Here is a 21,762-nt window from a genome sequence, read left to right on the forward strand (position 1 = left end):
AGCTGAGAGGCTGCGATCAGGACAACCCAGTTGGATACCTGGGAGAACATCCCCCACCGGAGGCGAACAGCACTCCCTTAGCAGAGAGGGCAGGGAGAGGTGACAGCAGGAATTAATCTGGACTAATCCTCTGTTCTGCTTCCTGCTGGCTTGGTGCAACTGTGAGCACGAGTCTCGGTGTCCCTGCTCCGCTGGCCTGGCCTCAGGGGCTGCCACAGACAGTTTTCACACCGAAAACTTCCATCGGTGCCATTTCTGAGCAGGCACCTTCCGATGGTCCTGAGCACATGCACACAGCTCACCACACAGCCCCTGGCCCAAGGGCTTTTCCACAAGTCATCACAACCTCCCCAGAAAGCACCTTCTTCAATCTACCTAGTTTCTTTGCAGAACACACATCCTGCAACCCCATCACCCAATTCCGTATGACGGACAGGGTTTTTTTCATGTCGTTATCACTTAGCTCTGATAACAAAGAAGGGAAGAGCCTGGGCTATGCTGGGCTTGAGGGCACAAAACTGTACCCCCCCAAAAAAAAAAAAAAAAAAAAAAAAAAGTGTCCATCTGTAGCAGGGAAAAACAGTCATAAACATGGATTACTACCTGACAGTTTACAACAGTGCCTGAGGAACACAGAGATTACTGGAGACCTTCAAAAGCACAGTTAATACACCCAAATGAGCATGAATGCTGAAATGATGCTTGAACATCTTGTTCCGTGACATGAAATGCTGGCACCCCAGCCCAGCGAGCCCTGCAGGGATCCAGCCACGGCTCCGCTTTGGGATCTTACTGCAAGTACCACAAACCATGCTTTGCTTTKWTTTTTTTYTTTTTTTTTTTYTTTTWAATTGGACATTTTCTTTCTTCATCTAACAGGAGATTTAATCAGCAGTGTTCAGATAACCAAGTCCACTAATGAGCAACAATCGTTAAATGAGCATTAACACAACTGATGCTGTCAAAACTGGATCCTAAACAGCAGACACCCAGCACAGTTAGCAAAGTCTGTATTTCATCGACAATTGTAAGACACAGACACAGAGCATTTAAAAATTTTGCAAATGCTAAATTTACTAAAACACTAGAAAAGGTAATTCCCTCTTTTAAATTTTATTACCCCAAGAGAACATATTCACTCACTCCACAGAAAAAAAATGTAATAATTGCAAACTCCAGATTTCTCATTCATGTTGTTTAATATAACACTTGAAAATCAGAGGGTATTTTTCACATCTTCTTGCACATAACAGCTCAATAATTTGTGAGTTTCAAAACACAATACAAATTTATCGACCACACTTTCGAGTTCAACCTAGACCCTGAAGAAACAAACCAAGAGACCATCACCACCACATCTGCTTTGACACCGTCGCTGCCTTGGAGGTTCCCAGCCTGGAGTCCCGCACACCCTTCGGCCAGGTGTGGTTGGCACATGGCAGAAGGGAGCAGGGCTGCTCTGTATGCAGAGGTGGAGGAGCTGTTCTCTGGATCCCTAATGAGTGCTGTGCAGCATCTACCCCATCCAACTAGACACTAGTCGGTCCAAGGGCCACTCCCTTATTCCCAGGGGGACAGGAAGGAAGGAAAATGTATGGTGAGACTAGATGCACACTAGTGAGGATTTGGGACTGAGGCTGCTCCGAGGGAGGCAGCCTGTGGAGCTGCACGGAGGCGCAGGGAAGGCTGCAGCCGTAGGAGTGCATAGGGCTGCAAGAAAGCTCCGGCATCCCCCTGCTCCCAGAGGGCTGCCACGCTGGCAAACCCTCAGCTACATCCAAGCACAACACGTTCTTGTTAGCCAAATCGATCATTCCCTCATCTCTACATGTATATTCCTGTTTAAGGGAATGTTATTGTCCTCTACTCGTAAATCTCATACAGAAATGTTTTTTGCATTTGTTACTTCCTCTCCTCTCATGCTCCTTCTACCCTRTCAACCTCTCCAGCCCCTCCACACGAGCACTGACTGCTTTTGGGGACAAGAAGGAGCTGTGCTCTGGTAAATATCGTCCTGTCAGTCATGCAGTGGACAACTGGAGGTTTTGCACAGCACAAAGAAATTTCTTAAAATTCTCTTAAAATGTGTTTCTCCAACAGACTGTGCTTCTCAGCACAGATATTCCCAAACATCAATTTCCCAGTCCAAATGTCTCCCTAAAGTTTTGTGCTCAGACCCGTAGAAGAGGAAATCAATGTTCTTTTCCCCACTTTACCTCCAGTCCCTCTGCTCTCTCTCTGTATGGCAATATTCATGTGCCCCAGGCTCCTTCTAGCCACGCTTCTCCTTTCAGTTCTCTCCATCAACCTCTGCTGAGTTTTGTACCAGTCTTCTCCCAACTTTCCTTTTTATTCTTGCTTAACGGCAGATGTATGAAGAAAAAACATGATTTCTCCATAAAAATCATTAATAGAATCAGTCATTCAAAACATGTTGGGAACACAGTTTCAGCTTTCACAAGCACATTACACCCAAGAACTCCATACCTAGAGCACTATCAATTCTAGTATACGGCCATCCATGACATGAATATCCTCCCCTCTGTCTGCTCCTGTGACTAGGAGCCTCCTCGGCTTCCTCCGAGGAGGAGGGGTTTGACAGCCAGAGTGCTAACCCAAGAGCCTGGAAAGAAATCCCAGACTTCAACAATCATTTTAAACTTGAATAAGGCTTTACTGCAGCAGACAAAAACAATCCTATTCCAATACTGTGCTTTTGCTTGGGCTCACAGACTTGTTTACATACCTACATGCAATAAACTCTACCAGGAAATTGTTGAAGYTAATTCAGCCAAAAAACTTCCATAAACATTTATTGTAACAGAACTGCTCGCTGACCTCGTTTATCTCGTATGACTCCACAAAGATGCGCCCTGGGAGCAGCGTGGGGACAGCACAGGCATGGGAATGAGCAGCCAGGGYTGAGGAGAGGACAGATGGCCCCTCCAGCAGCAGCTACCACATATTTGAGATTAAGAGCATTTGCAGGCTATACTGACCATTTCAGCTTCCTGCTTAGTCACAGACCTTGACCAAAACATTTAGTGCTGAATGAAATTGGGCACTGAGTGAACTTAGGTTCCTGAACTCTCAAGTTCATCAAAATCCCTGCTTAATCTCTCATTTTTCCTTCAGCAAAGTGCTATACAGAAATAAGTGCAGCTTCTGTGGAAGACCAGAAATGCTCCATCTTGGAGCATGCAAGTCAATAGTGACCATTCTTGCCTTAAAATACAGACGGGCTGCACATCATCTTTTGGCAGGAAGTAGGAGGTCCCACACTACCCACATCAGAGCGCAGGGCCAGAGCCCATGGACTGGGTTCATATTCAAGATCTTCCACAGGCAAAGGGATCTACAGGATCTGCAAGAGCTGTGAAGCCCTGGGGATTCTGCAGCCTTTCTGTGCCTACACAGAGCCCAGCAGAGCTGCAGGCAAGATTACCACTTCTAGGAGTGTTTGGGGCCAAGGGTGTGCTGTACRGCCAAGGCCCCCAAAGGCAACTAAACTGGGTTCTCCAGGGAGAAAAATCTGTTCCAAAGCAGAAGTTACCCCACCACAATACTGCTTTCAGTGGTAAAGAAGAAAATTTCTGAGAAGATTCCTCTCAAGTGCCATATCCCCCATCAGTAGACAACTACTGTCTGCAGAATATTCTCACGTATCTATTTTGTAACAGTCCACTGCTGTTCCTCAAAAACCACTCGTGCAAGCCCGCTGCCAACAAGAACAGTATTGTTTAGAGGACGCAGAATTAACCTAGCAGACACAGCTTCTTCCTTTTCATCAGCTTTAGGAGAAAACAGATCTTTTACRGTCTAGTAACACGCGACCAGTAGCATCTACTCCTGTACATGACGAAAGACAAATGCCACTAAGTCCCTGTTGCTTAACAGCACAAAAATTTTCAGTGTCCATAATTCATGTTATTCTAAGGAATAATAGACTACATCTTACCCAACTCTTGAAGCCTGCAAGAAGGAAGAGAGCTAAAACCAGAAAAAAATTACAACAGCTGACTGTCCTCAAGGCAGCTGAAACCTGACCACAGGAACATTTGGCTAGAGGTCAGCTCAGGCTAATTGCTTCAGTAGAGAAAGGGAGCCAGGAGTTATAAAAAGGATTAGAAAAAAACTTCTTGGCCATTTTCTATAGTAATGTTGGAGTATGGTCAATCACAAGTGAATTTAAACACAACTCTTCTCCAGTGGGACATAAATAGAGTCAGTACGGACAGGAGKAAAAAGGCTCGGAAAATCTTTAAAAGGAGAAATCCTACAGAACGGTTTCCGTCTACTCTGGTTAGAGTAGCATGTTAAACCCACAGCAAGTCACAGCAGTTTTGTTGTTAAGCAAAACTTATTTTTATAGGTAAAATATTTAGGTTTAGATYGCTCCTGAAGCTGAGACTAATAGAAGAGTACAGAAAACCTTTTTGTTCTGTTCTTTAAAACTGTGCCTAGGAAAGGATTTCTGCTTTTGCCATCTTCATTAACTCACTGAACTCCAAATATGAGAAAATTTTTTCCCCTGTAACCTCCTTTAATTTAGTCTTGCTTGCCAAAGGAACACATGTATTCCAGAACCAAAGGTGGTTTTTTTTGCAGCAGTTTTTTTAGGTTAGTGGKTTTTTTTTGTAGGAAGGGACACAAGAATTTACAACATGTATGAACACACAAAAATATTCCATCATCAAATAACTAAGATTGCTGGAAAAAAAAAATATTAAACCAGGCTCTCAAGTTCTGTGCTGTACTGAGTTCTGTGCTGTAAGCCTTACATAAATGTATGTGATACTTACACAAATATCCTAGTAAACTGCTTTTAGGCTTTTACTTATCTTTGCAGTGTGTATACTTCTCACAAGTGAACTCACGGCAARATTTGTGCTACCAACAGAAAATCTTCCTCCAGTGTGTGCATACTGTAATACAGACAGGTTTGGCTCAATATGCATAGCTGAAATTGCTTCGCCTGCTTATYCTCATTCCACTGAATGCCAATAGAACAGAGTCATTCTGCAGATGAAACGAGTTGGAGCCCTCCAGCCCAACACAGTCTGAAAGGGCTGTGGGCCTAAAGACTTCTTTCCTTGGGAGCTGATATTACAGTCTGACTGAGTCATCGGCAGCACTTGGATGAATGCCTGTTTTTATAGCATCCTTGTCAGTGTTATAGACTCAGCTGTGTTAAGAAGCAGAAATAACAAATTGTCTCAATTGATATGAATAGCATTCCATTCACCTAGTCTGTGTGGAAGTCCAGGATATGAAAAGAACCAGGAATAATATCACTAAATCACTGAAACAAAGATTACTCACTGCAAATAAAAGAAACTTTCCAGGGGAAAAAGTAAAAAACGCACCGCTGCTAAACAATGAAGGTCTCTGACATAAAACYGCAATTCTTATGCAGGGTTTGACACCAATTTGAGGATTATTAAAARGCTCATCTTTGTGGCAGACTAGAAGCATGGAACAGAGGCAGTTTTGTACCATTAAGAATGCTACATAATCTAAAGAATTTATAATAAGGTAGTAGAATTGGAAATGTTCTATGACACGATTGGCTGATCGTGGATAGGGTCAGCTCCTGCAACAGAAATTTCATGCTACAAATGAAGCCCCTGCTGACTTCATATAAAATAGATTTTGGTTGTAGTTAATACCTTTGAACAAAGCATCCCCAATTTCTTTTAATAACCTTGAATGTCAAACTGCCTTTCAGATCACAGAGGCTGTATTCCTGAAGATCTTCCCAAAAAATTCTCAATGGGGTTTAATTTTCAGTAGTATTTACATAAAATCTTTTTTTTTGTCCTGAGAAAATATCTCCATGAAGTTATAAAACTCAAGTTCAAGACCCTGGTACTTATCCTAAGACTAATGCAACTACTTGACAGCTTATTACTATGAGACAAATGAGTTATGTGGTCTAACACATGCTAAATTATTCATGTGCTGCAAATCAGATTAAMGACTGCATTACAAGGCTTGTACAGCACTGCGGAAGTTATTGACTTAACTACTGGATTAAACGAAAGCGGGTAGCTCACAGGCACAGGATTTTGGCAGGATTTCAGGATGGACACTTCTGAGTCAAAGTAGTCACATATTTACATTGGTCATCCACAGAGAGGAGCATAAAAACCTTCACATGCTGCTATCTGCATCATTTTCTATTGCTTGGCCAGCATATAAAGATTAATCGGCTTGGCAAAAGGTACAGCTGTAAACAGTGCATTAAATTGACACAACTTTTTGTATCTGGAAGTATCTATCACTTTAAAAAATGATTTAATCAATAGATTTAATTTACATCTGTAATTTATGTATGGAAACTAACTTTAAGTCTGGTTTAAGCATCTGTTCAACAAATCTTTTCAAATCAGTTCAAGTAAAATTGTGTTTAAAATGTTTCATAGCAAAAAAAAAAAACAAAAAAAAAAAAAAAACCAGCCACATTAGATAAGGAGAACCAATATGTGGAATGCCTTCCAGTCTCTCCTGTAAAATCATATTAGCATTGTACCCTGGCCCTATTCCCCCCTGATTTGCTGCTTCAAGTCGGTGCACAACTACCAAGAAGTAGCCTAGTGCATTCAACAATTGCATAAAACATTTGCAATAGCCATATAAAAAKATTATGAGCTAGATATGTAGTTGTTATAAACTAACAAAGCTGAAAGATGCTGAATGTTACAGCATGAGAAGAATATTACTCAGTACTTCCACACACAGCATCAGTAAAACAAGTTTTCATAAGGTAAGTAGCAACTCCTGAAGAAGAGCTGATGTCTCCCCCAGACCTTTGATAAAATTTTAAAATGTCAGTTCACTTCTCCCTCTACTTGCAGTAAGATCTGCATATTAAAATACCCAAAGAGCAAGTTTGYAGTATATCTTTATGGAGTATTGCACATATGAGAATATGTCATATTTCAATAAGAATATATTTTGTTGAGATGAGAAAATATTTCGATGACAGAATATTTATTAAGGAAGTAGAGATGTTAATTGCACAGCAGGTCATCAAGCCAACTTGACTTCTTTTAAGGGCAATAAACCAACCAGCCCTGCATGGTAATCTCTAGATTTAGTGACCTATTAAGAGCTAGTGAAGATTACAATCATCCAGTTAATCTTCCAAGGGGACACTTGCAGTTAGCATGGCTCAGTAAGGAAGTTCATACTTTAGAATAAGAAAGGCAAAGGGAGATGACATGTTATAATTAGAAATTTTTAACTGAAATTGAAAGAGGTTCCTCAGATCACCTAACGTTTCTTCAAAGAACCCCTCCCCCAACTAAGAAACTAAATATCAATATTAAAGGAAATGTACCAAATCTGTATCTAAAAGAGATTTTTTTTAATGCTTTCAAACAGTCTTTTTGATTTGCAAATCGTGAAGCAATCTACAGTGAGGCCAAGTGTCATTAACCATTTCACAATGAGGAGCAGSGCTGGGATGAACAGCATCTCCTTTCATCGTTTCCCCTACCAGGACACATTAGTAAACAGGTGAAAAATCAATTAAGAAGAGATATTCTGCAACTTGCATTATAAACAGAAGAGCTATTCAACACATGCCTGGTGGGGGAAGAGCAAGTCTGCTTCTGGATGCCCTCTCCTTCACCAGCCCATCAGGGGTGCAATTAAGAAAGTGAAATTTTGGAGTAGATTCGACTCCTTTTTATTGAAATGGACCAGTATGTTCACATTTCCCMATTTTCCCATATCTGTCACTTCCGTTTTACAGAGCAATGACTAAGGACATGTTTACAGACAAAATTTACAAGGTATCTATCTGCTTTGAGGAACAGCTGAGAGCACAATCCTTTATCTACCACCACCAGAGTTACTGCTCATACTCATACTGCTTTTGTGAGGGCTAGTCAGGGCTAGTCACAAAAATAAATTCCATATGAAGCATAACTTAATTCTTAAAGCTTAATTCTCCTGCAGTTTGAACTGCATCCTTGCCTCATSCACTTCCATACTGAAACACAGAGCGATGCTCCTTTCACATGCACTTGTCAGCAAAACACTTTGAGCAACTGGCTCTCTTCCCTCTAATCAGCMTATTTATATCATCCTACTCAATACATGGCCTTGCTGGACTAAACTGCAGTCTTTTTAGTTTCACTCATATAATCATGCTTGGAAACTTTCTGCATACAAGTGGAATCATTGTTTCTTCATTTACTTGGGAAAGAGTATCATTGTCCCTTTTGGAGAGTTCTTACACATTTTAGGATTAATATCACTGGTAATGTTATTTTTGGAGAGATAAAAGGTCCCCATTTGCAAAAAAAATGTTCAACTATACATATGTAAGATATATATATCTATGTAAGATACATATATACATATATATTTAAAAGCTATTAATGATATCATCTACTCCCAAAATGTGTATGACACAATCACATTTGAACCAYGCATGTAATGTGTAATTCGCAGTGAATATAAGGAGACTGATTAGCCCCAGGTTCTATTACAAAGTGTAGGGAAGTCTTCCATAAATCACATGTGCCAAGGTTATCATTTATCCCAACATTATTAAAACAACAGAATATCACAGTAGATGGAGCACTGAGTTTCAAATTAGTCTGGCGTACAAATTAGTCCTGATTTTCATTTCACTTGCTGCATAAAGGTTTGCCTTCAGCAAGCAGAAGTGATAACAGGTGACTGAGCTTGTACACTGAGAGGAATTATGGCTCGGTAGAGTTCATTCAAGTAAGATATTTTGCTTTTGTTTCTATTGCACATTCTAAAAGAGATAGTGTGCAAAGATTACTAAGACCTGACCTGCCACATTCACAGCTGGCTCTAAATATAAGTTCACACAAGGTACCCTCACCACATGTATAAAAATCCACCCTCAAACTTCATAGACTTTTCATAGTTTAGAAAATGAATCCAGATGTTAGTTGTCCTACTGGCTGCAAAGAACAATTAATTGCAGGATTACTTGGTAGTCTACTAAATTAAATTCTTGGGCAACAGGAGTCTAGTTTCAGATGGTTTGGAATTGATTTGCTGTCTCCCTAGGAAGGCAGGCTGTCCTCCAACCTCAGTCACACTCTACAACACAACTTGTGGGGAAAAAAAAAATACAAAGAACAAAAACCCATAAATCGTGGGTTAGGCAGCTTTCTCATGAATAGCCCAACTGCCAGGGAGGCACCCAACAGATGTACCCTTCCAGAGTARAAAAGTCTCCAAAATGTGGAACTTGAAGAGCTCTTATGATTGTGTTTTAATTTCCTTCTTGTTTTTTTTTCCATAGTGGGAGGACAAAAGCTTATTAAATTTTAAKTCTTAAATTATTAAAATATATATAAAGCTTAAGTCTTGATAATTGATAATTCTTGATAATTCTTGATAATTGCTACAGTTCTTACTCTAGATACTGCTGTGTATACTTACATACACGTTTGAGGCCAGATCTTAAAAATATTTTTGGAACTGAAATGCTGAGGTACCATGCTGCAGAAATGGTAGAAAATATGCATCATGCTGTGCATGTTTAAGCAAGCAGTTTATTCAGAAAAAAAACAAACGAACAAACAGAGAGCTACGTTTTCCAAGAAGAATTTGTCTAGWTGGGTATTGTACACTTTGTTTACTGGTATGGCTGAAAGTTATTTAATAGGGTAACAAGCAGCTGTTCATAGGAGCTATATTATAGAGATGATGGTAGAGCTGTGTAGGAAAAAACGACATATGAGAAAAGGGCTAGCACTTTCTTGAAGTATTGTATCATTCTTTAAATAAGTTTTTATTGACATTTAGTTCATTAACCAGATGTATAGCTCACAAAAAAGTGCCAGACAGTGCTATTCTGCTTAAAGGCTATAGCTCTTAAAAGCAGTGGGAGAGGCCTGAATACTCCAGTTTTCCTATCTGATCGACAGAATTCTTTCCAAAATCCAGATTTAGTCCTCACATACCATTGCAAAGACTGGCCCATCCTGACATATTTTAACTAGTCACAGGCAATAAACCTTATAGCAATATCTGCAATGCAAAACTTTTTACTGGTTTGCAGCTTTAACGCAAATACAACTGCATGGAGGAGAGGTTCCCCTGCATGCTCATCTGATTGTTCTTGCAGGTTCAGTGTGGTGTAGTTACCCTGAAAGATCTATTCTAATTTCACAAAAAAAATCTCAGTCAGAATATTTATGAAATATTTTAGCTAGACTTCTGTAAGAGCTAAAAATAGTAGACAGTGAGAGTAGAAGTGCATATGGAATGAAGTAGAAGGAATACAGAATATTCGCACTTAAAAAAAAGAGTATAATTGGGGGAGTATACTTTTACACTTACTCCCTTAGTTCACTTCCACTTCATGTATATTTGTTACTAAAATATGACTGCCTCTGTAACTTATCCTCAWAACAGCCATAATACCTTTTTGCTCGACTCATTCAGAACTGATTCTGAAGCTAAACACTTCAATCAGCATGATGAATTGATAAAGCAAAATTATGAGGAACAATCATAAGGCCAAAAAAAGCCTTTGTTTTTAAATAATTAAGAATATATACTTTTTTAGTCTTCTTGTAACATTAGCAATCAGGATGTGGATCTGATCCCAGCTTCAAGCTAATGGACGTAATGGCTTATGGTAGCTTATGGTAGACAAAAAAGCTGTCTGATGAGAAAAGTATTACAGCACTGAACTGATAGATATATTTATTGTCAATATAACATATGCACACCAACTATCGATTTTAGGCAGGTTCTTTCCCCTGGATAAGCCAACAAGTTTCTCCAAATTGTGGAGCAAATGATCAGCTTTATTTCCATTCCCTTAGCATTCCTCAAGCACACACAGCACCACAAATGGTCTCTGTACTCTGCACCTTGTGCTCCACAGGAAGAAAATGAGCTGATCTTCATTTGAAAAAACTGAGAATCGTGCTAACTCAGGAGCTGGRTAAGTGTTACCAGCAAAGGAAACTGCAGTTACTGGAATTTTAGAGCAGTTATTTCTCAAACACCTCTGCTACTTTCAGCCAAATATTAATTTTCCAGCATATTCAGCAGAACTACCAACACTGTCAAAATCTATTTAAAGCTGTACTTCATGTGTTATCTGCCATTTGCTTTGCAAATGTCAATGAGACACAAATTATTTTTGCCCCATCTATGGCTACTCTTAATATCGCAGACTTGAAGTATGCATATATCTGTTTAATTTCTAAGGAYAGAATAGTACATGTTGATTTAGGAAAATGAATTCCTTAGAGTAGAACACTTCATTAATCTCAGTTTAGAAAATGCACAGACTAACATTCCCATTGGGCATAATGCATAACATGCCTCAATTTCATAGAACTGCTTTCAATAAACTGGTAAATAGGTGTTCAGTAAAACAGTAAATAGGGCAGCTACTGCCAAAGRTGTATTAAAAGGTAAATATCTAAAGGCTGGCCATTAATGGATATACTTGGGAACAGTTATCACATTTTCAGTTCTTATCTTTAATTTAGCATAGATAAGGCAAGTTATAGGTATGTAATTTTTAAAATATCTGATCAACATAATCTCCGTTTCCTTATGATCACCTCATCCTTGGAGAAAATCAGTTCCCTGTGCCAAAATGTTCTCTAAGACTAGTTAGTCAAGTGGAGTTAGGGAGAAAATGCCACAAGAAAAAGCCTCCAAGAAGTGATTTTTACCATCCAGAAATCCAGTATCAATTTCCAAACATGGTCATGCTTGGAAGGTTAAAAGTATCCCTTAGTAATGCAGCATTAGGTTAGCATTAGTTTAGACTGTAGGTTAAGCCTACTTTACGTACATAAATAATAGGCAAGTTTTCACTATTTTGATCATTTAGTTTTCTTAAACTGATCACATAATCCTTAGATAAGGCTCTGGGGCACAGCTTTATGGTACAATAAATACATACAGAGTTCAAGCATGTAATCATGGAAACATTAAAAATGTGGACAATGGGTAGCAAGTTTTGCCTATATTCTATCACAACCAAAGCAAACAAAATATAGAATTTCTCCTCTGTTTAATATAATAACATTTATATATGCTTAGACAGAAAGAAGTAGCTAGCCAAGTTGCATAAAACTTATATGGTACACAGAAGCTGGCTGTAAAATCTTGTGTAAAATTTTACATTGCTTATGCCTAGATGACAGCTTTCCAGTTCCAGGCCATAATCAATCACAAGTCTAGATCCCTCACACTATATTTCTGCAGTCCGATTACAGTCTACTGTAATCGTATTAAACTCATACGAATACTCTCTAGAAATAAATCAGACCAATTCATGCGTTCAAACTGGATATCACTAAAGCATCATTTAAATCAAGGCTGGTCACACAGAACATGACAATAAGTATTTTCAAGCTTTTGTTCCACGCAAAAAAAAAAAAAAAAAAAAATTCCATTTGTTTCAATATTATGGATTGAAAATGTCAGGCAATGAACATGTTCAGTAACTTTACAACAGGAAAGGTCTCATGAAATAAAATTTTAAAAATTAACCCACAGAAAAAAGATTTTTAGGAACTAAACCATTTCAAAGTCCCTTATCTCGAAGGATAGCCATTAACGTTCAGTAGAATAAGCTTGAAGATTTAATTCAAGTATTTCTATTGTGTGGTGGAATATGAGAGAGTTAAGGTTCCCGGTGGGAATTTTGTATCCTGCCTATTACCAATACCACCCTCTGCAGGAATGGAGCACAGGAATGGGGAGGACTAGCTGCAGGGCATGCCAGGACTCAATCCAACAGCTCTGCTTAGTCAACATGTATATATAAAGTTACTTGCAGGTAAACTGAGGTTATCACAGTACCTCAAATGTCAGCGGGGTACAGATGATGCTTCACACGTCCCTCAGATCAACTGCAAAACGTGACCACCTCCAGCCATCCCAGCACCTACACAGAAGCAGGAAAAACAGAAAACAGAGGAGTTGAGGCACAACACAGGTCATGATGGAGCAAAAACACAGTACTGGAGCTGTAAGGGGTGTCCCGACAGTGTCCTGCATGAGGAAAGGCCGCCTGAGGAGAGGCCACRCGCCGGGCCCGAACAATGGAGCCACCTGCGGCGCTCACTCAGGCGGCCACGCGGCCCGGGATGCTCCCGGCCTGGCACCCTGCCCACCGCAGCGCCCCGCGCTAACCTTGACATTAAACCGAACCAACACAGAGTTGAGGGGCCAGGAGAAGACACGGAGACTGATCAACACTACTTTTCTGCATACATCTAAGATATAAACCAGCTGGACTGGAAGAAAACTCCTGATCACCAATGACAATGTTTGTGCARGTAGTATTCGACTCATACTACTTTAGAAAACAAAATTTTAGCATAGTAAGCTATAAGTTGCTAACTTCGATAAAGTAATACTTCCTTCTCCTCTGAAATGACAGTATGTAGAAGTCACAGGAAGATGGCAAGCCGTTAAAAAAAAAAAAAAGTACAAAAAAAGTACAGCATTTGCTATGTTCAGAATTCCTAGGCATATTTCTAACCGCCACAGTTGGCAGAGTAGCATTAAAAAGATCTTAAATTAGGAACACAAACACACACACACACACACACACACACACACACACAAGTTCAACATAGGAGGCTGCTTTTTTCCAAAGATGGAAGGATCCATTTTTCTAACTCAAAAAAAGGGACAGATCCAGGGAAGAAGGGAATGCGTTTTTTTCCTTTTTTTCCAGCAAAGTCAGTAACGTAAAAAAAAAAAAAAAAAAAAAAAAAAACTTAGTTGGTTCTCAGCACATAAGCAATGACAATTTTGATGCATAGATGACTGATTCACCCTGCCTGAGCAGGAGAGCTGGTCTCGATGATCTCCTGAAGTGTCTTCCAACCTCAACCATTTTGTGACAAGAGTTTTTTTCAAGAAGGGTGCTTGTTTGTACTACCAAGAGTAATTTCTCTGATCTCCTTGTCAGCTTTGTCAAGTATTTTACTAAGTTAGCTACAGTGCTGACAGCAATGGAGTAACTCACGGAAATGTAGTTTCTGTTGGGTGGGACTGTGAGACCTATGGGACACTAAAAAAAAATCGTATCTCACAATATCAGGCTCAAATAACCAGAAAAAGGAAGCAGTCTGCGGAATAAACATAAATAACATGTAGTGAAACGTTGTCTACATTGAAACTAAATGCAAGGACCACATTGAACTAGGCTAARGTGGTAATATTTTAAATAAGTGTTTTCCTCGATGAAGTGCTAGAAATGGCTTAACAAAGAGGCAGAAAATCTGAATTACAACCATAAAATTTTCTGCCTTGCTTATGTATTCTTAATACACAATCAGATCTCTAAACAACAAAGAACTGAATGCAAAATGTAATAGGTTGAGAGTGAAAACTTCATCATATTTCTCAGAAGTCTTCCTTCATTGCAATGGTAAAAGGTTAAGTGAAACCTCTAATAACGTTTAAAAAAAGCAATAGAAATAAAAATCATCTAAACAAAAATCCTTGAACCTTGACTTCTTTAAAAATTATACATACATCAGCAAATAAGAGAAGGTATTTTCCAGGCAAAAGCAAAAAAAATATGCAACATCAATTAAGGTTAAAATAAGTTATTCTATGTGTTCTTTGTCAAAGTGAAATCTGTAAGCAGGCATCTCTCATGATTAGTATCATTATATAAGAGGGCTGGATAATACATTACACAAAAGGGCTTTACAGCATAAACACAAACACACAAGTTCTCACATTCTGTTTTTCAGAAAGACCTTGCTCACTTTTTGTAAGGTTGAGGGTCTTATTCTTGTCCAATTTATACATAATTCTGTGAGGCCTCTAACATTGATTGGATTTGTGCTTTTCAGAAGAACTCTTAACCCCACAGAAAAATGACTGACAAATAAGCCACAATTCTCTTTTTCAACAATGAAGGGGCAGCTTTGACTGCAATGAAGTAATAACATCTAAGGCAGCTGTTGACTGAAATGAGCTAACAAGGACTACTGACAAATTCCTGTTTCAAAACACTTGGTAGGATATTAGCAAGTGGAAATGATCTCCATGTGACAAAATCAGACTCCTACTACAAAAGCAAAGGGAGAAAATATTCCAGTAGCTTTTCCAAGATATTTTGAAATCCCACTCAACAGCAAAAAAAGATTTAGCTACTTGAAGGGCAACAGAAGGGAAATGTCCTAATTTCAGTTTACCTAATTGTACTCGGAACATTTTGTTTCACTCTTGGTAGCAAGTGGTGATAGCACGCAGACCGCATGCAGAGCCCGTGCTCATTTGCAGGGCTGCAGCTGAGGACGGGCCACGCAAACATGAAGACAGCTGTATTTGTACTTGGCTCTGCCACGCCAGTACGTGTGAGAGAGGCAGCACTGCACATAGAGTAACACGATATATGTTTATATGGCAAGCAGCCACTTCCACTGATCTTGGAAGAACATCATCTTCAACAAAAGAACATAGTTTTGTATGAATAGATTACACAAGTGGTTTTTTTTTTTTTTTTTAATTCTAATTATCATAATGAACTCATGTGGCAAATAAAAGGATTGCAGCACTGAGTTAAAACAGGGACTATTCAGGACTAGTTTGGCTTCCCGAACTTATTAATAGGCTTAGTTCTTTATTGGCATTTCAGGATTCCACCAGAGATCTGTGCCCGTTAGATCTCCTTAAATGGCTCACAAACTAACCTGCTAGAAAAGGAAAAACTGGAATAGTGACCTGCTCCCAAGCATGCCAACAGACCTTTTGTCTTGGCTTTTGTCTAAGTAAGGAAAGACCCAAACTTGTAAATCCTCTTAAAAAAATATATATATATATATATATGTATGTATGTATATACACACACACACACAGAGTTTCCCAACACTGCTCTGCTGTCAGTTTTAAGGCAGACAGGATGCAATTCTCCACTGGGTATCTGTCTGTGCAGGCATCTTCTCCCTAGGGAGAGGSCTGACCAAAACTAAACCACCACTTAGCTTGAATGTCTGGGATTTACATAGGCTTCAATGCCCCTGTATGCACTCAYTACTCCTCTCATTAAATCCAGTAAACCTTTCAAGGTTTAAGTCTTTTACTGGACCACATTTCTGTTCTTACAGATTTGGCAATCTTTGCCTCTTTGATATAATAATAACCAGAACATTTTCTTAGCAGCATTAAGCTGAGTAACAACTAGTATTTCTTTTGGCATGCATAGTTTTATGTTTTGTGCTGCATTATGCTTACAAATATGTTTTTGGACAGGATAGCTTAAGAGGTCAGCACTGCAGTCCAAGGCCAAATACAGGGATTACTACACTTTCATGGGTCACAAAGAAACCTGCATCATAGAWACTTACTTAGGTAAGTATCTAGAGATGTAAGTGGCAGGAAAAACAAAGCACTACCAGTTGAAACTCTGGCTCACATCCTAACTGCATAAAATGAAAGTTTTCCTGATAAATTAACAGGGAAAAACCAAGTACAACCGGAGGGGGAAAAAAAAAGTATTATGGAATTACTGCAGCCAGATCTCCCTGAAGCCAGTTCACACATTAACCAATTTCAAAAAAGCAAAGAGCTACGGATGTTATTTAAAGTCTGGGACACCTTTTTATAATCAAGATAATCCCTCCCATTTTTTTTTTAAAGAAAAAAAGATTATTCAATTAGTAATAACCTACATGAGGGAGAAGCTACTGATATCAGATTGCTTTTTAATGAGGCAGGAGATACACTGAAGAATTAAAAATAGAAACACGGAAAATAAAGAAATAAGATTTCACCATCTCTCCAAGCAATTTATCCCATTGCTTGACCATCCTGCCTCTAAGTAGCCTATTCCAATATGTACTTCAAGCCTCACTTGATGCAATTTAACCACTTCCCCTCTCTCTCTCTCTCCCCTTTTTAATTTTTCTTCCTTTTTTTTTTTTTTTTTTTTTTTTTTTTTTTTTTTTTGGTAAAAAGGCACAGTCCTTTGACTATTCAAAGGATATTACACTTGCGCTCTTCTGTAAATGAAATAACATCAGTTCTTTCAGTCAAGTTCTCTGGACCTCTGATCATTCTCATAGCTTTCCTCTGGACTGTCTCCAGTTAGCTCAAGTTCGAAATAGCTTTGATAAAGCCTCAGAGAGAATGCTAAGCTGAAATGAGTATTTCACATAGTTGTCTCACAACTTTGTACATTCTGCTATATTTGTCTTTCTGTAAACAAAAGACACTGTTGACTCAGGGTAAACTAGTCATCTCTTAAAAGCTTCAGATAATTTCTACAAAACTGGAAGGCCTAGGTTTTAAATATTATTCCTTCTCCTCTCATCATTTCCCATCCCTTTTTGATTATATATTTAAAAATATTCAAATAAAACACASAGAAAATAGGAAAAGGAGGAAAGCAGTTGTTTAATTTTAGCTAAAATGAAAACTACTGCAAGGATAAGTGGAACCGGAAAGAAGGGAGAAGAAAACATCTTTCCATAAGGAAATAAAGAATATCAAGAGAGTCACCTAGTAAATGTATGCTGCCAAAGTAATCACTACTCTAAGAAAAAAAACACAGCACATGGATGGATTTAGCAAAAATGTTAATACAGAAACCTACAAGCAAACTTTACTGGATCAAAAAAAAAGCTAATGACTGATCACCACAGCGGATGAACAGTTTAGAGCTGAACAACATGGAACTTAAAGCAAAGAGATACTTAAAGCTGAGAGATACAAACTTTATTTTAATCTTACTGGTATCTTAGTATGCAACTTGGAAAAASTTACAGCCGCTTGTGCTCATTTTCTCCCTACTTTTGAAAATGGTGTTATTAATACTTTAGGAAACAGCTCTTGAGGACAAAAAGGGAGATGAAGTAAGTTTGCTATTATTACCTTAATCTCCATCACTGTTACGTTTGAATGTAATTTCGCCATTAGGCCCTGCAGCTGCTATCCTAAACATTATTATAGAACTTCATTTTTAAATGACTGGCTTTACAGGCTCCACAGCATGGCTCCCAGTCAAATGAAACATTGCCAAATGTTAACTAAGCTACTTTACCATTTTACTTCTCTCAAAGAGTTTAGGCAGTTTACTTAATAATGACAAGAGAGCAAGTGAGCACCCAAGACATTCGTGCTCACAAGGGCAGGTCCTCCAGACAGTGCAGCAATGTGCATGCACGCTACCCTGCTCGGGGTCTTCATGACCATGGCACTGGTAATGTGCTGCCTATCTGATGAGAAGCAGAGGCAACTGTAAGAGCATCAACATCAAAAATTGAACTTTCTTTACATGCAGCTAACTAGGGAACAGAAAACGTGTGTGGCRGGAGTATTTCTGTTGGGAGGAGGAGAGTCAAAATTAAGACGATCCTGGGATGGAGAATTCATTCCTTCAATGTGTGTTTTCTCTGAGGCGCCAAGTGAGAATATGAATCTTGTGCAATTCACGTTTTCAGCCAATTATTTCTCCACTGATTTAGGCTTGTTTTCTCTTCTAAAAATATTAGATCAACAATCCCAAGGCAGACTCAGGAATTCAGAGAGGCCTACTTGCAGCAGTTGGCAGCAGCAGCGCTGATGCCTGTACTCAGACAGCTTCCAGCTTGTACGTAATATTAGACTATACTATTATACACACAACATAAATTTAATATACTTTTAGGCAACCTATATATTTCTTAGTAGTTCTCCCATTTATATACAGGTACAAATTCACACGAGAGACGTGCTGAGTAATGCCAAAGCAGAATTAAATGAACTCTTGCAGATCTTTCAATGAAAAGAAACACAGAGAACTTCCTCTTCCTGCTCTAGTACTGAGATATTACAAAGGCATCCCTGAAGACAATCACTGTATGCCAAATCAGATAATCTCTAATAACTTCCTCATGAAACACTTACAATTTGACCATAAATTATATTATTAAGAATGTGACCTGCAGGTTTTTTTGCATCTCTATTATATGTTTACTAACGTGGATCTAAATATAACTGCCTCCGTAAAGGGCTGCTCCAGGTTATCCATACTCCCAAACTTCGTCCCCACACATAAGGTAAGAAAACTTAAAGCAAAGAGATTTTGATTTGTTTTAAAATTTCTCTTCCACATCAGATCATTTCAGAAGTTTCCATCATAATGAAATAATTAATGCTGACAGTAACCGAGTGGGAGTGAATGCTCCTGGGCATAAATCATTGCTCTCACAGCAGAAAGCACGTGCATTTATACAAYTGCAATTCATGATTCACTATTCTTCCATTTAATAGTAACTTAATCCAGACTTCATTTATGCTTTATATATTATTCTAAGCCTTTCCCCTGAATCCTTCATTTTAATTACTGAATCATTAACTTAATGAAGCTCTGACTTATCTTGTCAGTGTTTAAGTATATAGACTAAGGGATCAAGACTTTCATTTTGTTGTACTGTGAAACTTTGAAAAGATTTTTGTCAAGTAATTATTTCCATAAATAATTCTGCATCAGGTCTAAAGAAAAAATAAAGTTTTTTTTTTTGAAATAAAGCCTAACCGCGATTTTTTTTTTTTAATAAAATACTGAGCACAAAATGAAAATATATGATCTATACAGATAAACAAAAATAGGCCTACTGAAAAGAAATATTGCTTTAAAATAGCACATTTCAGACAAATTTGAATTCAACTTGTTCTTCACAGCTCTGGCAAATGCTGTCTGCCTTGCCAAAAATAATGAATCAGAACAGTGGACAACAGTTAGTTTGCCAGGGCAGGATGAATTATACAATATAACACTTTCAGACTGAAAATGAATAACAATGGTTATATAAATGAAAGTATCATTTCAATACATAGTCCAGAAATCTCATGTAGATACTTGAAGATTTACGCAGTCTATATAGTGCTTTGTAACCTGAGTAATGCTAAGTTCTTAGTCTCACTGATTATCCTGGAGTGACTGTATTTTATGACTGGCAACTTCTTTTGAGCTTCTGTGAGAGATCAATGATTTGACCCTTTTATGGAATATTTCTTACTTTGCTGGGTGATTACTCAGAGATCTAAAAAAAGAAATAAACAGTTAACAATGACTCCACTTGCAAGGGTGATGTGAGAAACTGGCAAGTGCTTCTCACTGCAATGAACACTTTTCTCCAAAGAGCTCATGAATTTTGTATCAAAATTACCACACAAAGTCAGACTAAAATACCAAAGCAGCCTTTAGTTACTATTTATGAATCTATCTTTTGAACCTTAGTCTGAAATATATAGAGCAGCAGAGACACAAAATCAGCTATACCTACTGTCCACCTGTGGAAAAATCAAATCACAGAATATTCAAGGAGAATGAGACCTTTCCTGTGCTATTTTCTCCCATTAGCAGCAATCCGTCRCTGTAATCATAGCTTAAATAAGAATAATGAGGAGAAACCAGGAGTTTCACCTTAGCAAAGACTTGAATTCCTTTCACAATATATTTTATACATATCTACTCTTTTTTTTCTAAATGTCCACATCTTTTTCCTTAGACATACCACAGATGCTGTCATGTAACAAGTTCTATCAGCCACATATGATTATTATGTGATATATGACATTATATGATTTGCTAGGATTGGCAGGTACAGTTAAATGTCACGCCCTTCAAGCCCATCTTTCAAAAGAAGCTCAAATTCTTGCTGAACAGTTCTTAATCATCTTTCTGCCAGTAGATGAATTTGACTTTGCAGATAGGGACCTATCATATTCCCAAGAACGACATCTATTGCTAAGAAACTTCTGTAAAAAAGGGCATATTTGAATGAGCACAGATATCTTCAGTTTTACCAGTGCAAGAAAGAGCTCAATTGATACTCACTATGGTGGATATTNNNNAGAAAAACAGCAGCCTCCACCAGCTGAGGTGCTACAAGTATAAAATGCAAGAAGAAATCCCCTCAAAATTCATACCTGTGACGACACACTTCCAGATGAAAAACACCAGCGTGTGTAGAAGAAAATGCAGTGAGCATATTTTAAGGGAAGGGGGAAAAAAAGGAAAAAAAGAACACACAGTGCAGCAAGAGGCTCGAMTGAAACATATGGACAGAAATCAGAAGACTCATAAATCATGAGTAAGCAAGCACATTCAGTTCAGAGGGACAAGAATGACTGCACAGGCAYGGAAAGAGAAAACCTAGTATCGCATATCAAAGTCTCCTCTCCTCACACACTGKCAGCGAGCAGAGAGTCTGAGGTAAAGATTTCAAAGGAACCAAGAAGGATCCAAAGCGGAGTAACAAAATTAGCAAGACCGTGCAGCCAACACRAGGCTGCCTGAGCCCCCACCAGCAGGTTGGCTCTCCCAGTGGAAGCAATGACTAAAGGACAGTGTCATTCCGACACAACGGGCATCATCGCTTTGCCAGAGAGCAAGGACATCTCCTCAGCCAGGCCAGCCCACAACAGAGCCCAGCTTCCCATATTCAAGTGTGTTTTGGAGTCACTAGGTAGAGCACAAAAGTTACACCAAGATTGCTGAATGAATTCAATTTTCATGTCYAAGGCATCAGTCCAGGCAATGGAAGATGATTACAAGTCACATCCACCCCCTGCTTGTCCAGCGATCACAAGCAGGGGACATGAAACTGTAAAATGAATTACAAAGAATGGAGATACAGAAACATTTTTAAGTTTCAAAGTTTTGTGCAAGTTAGTACCCATTTCAGTATTATACAAAAAAAGTCAATGTTTTGTTTAAAGATAATCTTTATTTAAAATTTAACCTAAATCAAATTTTAGAAGGTAAAGAGATGCCTG

General features: G+C 38.6%; 1 protein-coding gene across 1 annotated transcript in view; it reads right to left on the reverse strand.

The window, feature by feature from the left end:
- GHR (growth hormone receptor) overlaps nt 1-21,762 on the reverse strand; it is a 103,646-nt gene that overhangs the window by 62,697 nt on the left and 19,187 nt on the right. The window contains exon 2 of the mRNA XM_026037715.1: nt 12,835-12,919. The gene's annotated coding sequence lies outside the window, so the exon portion shown is untranslated. The remainder of the gene's footprint in view (nt 1-12,834; nt 12,920-21,762) is intronic.

The sequence above is a fragment of the Nothoprocta perdicaria genome, unplaced genomic scaffold (assembly GCF_003342845.1).
Source record: "Nothoprocta perdicaria isolate Ctin4 unplaced genomic scaffold, notPer1 scaffold_1, whole genome shotgun sequence".
Classification (NCBI taxonomy): Eukaryota; Metazoa; Chordata; class Aves; order Tinamiformes; family Tinamidae; genus Nothoprocta; species Nothoprocta perdicaria.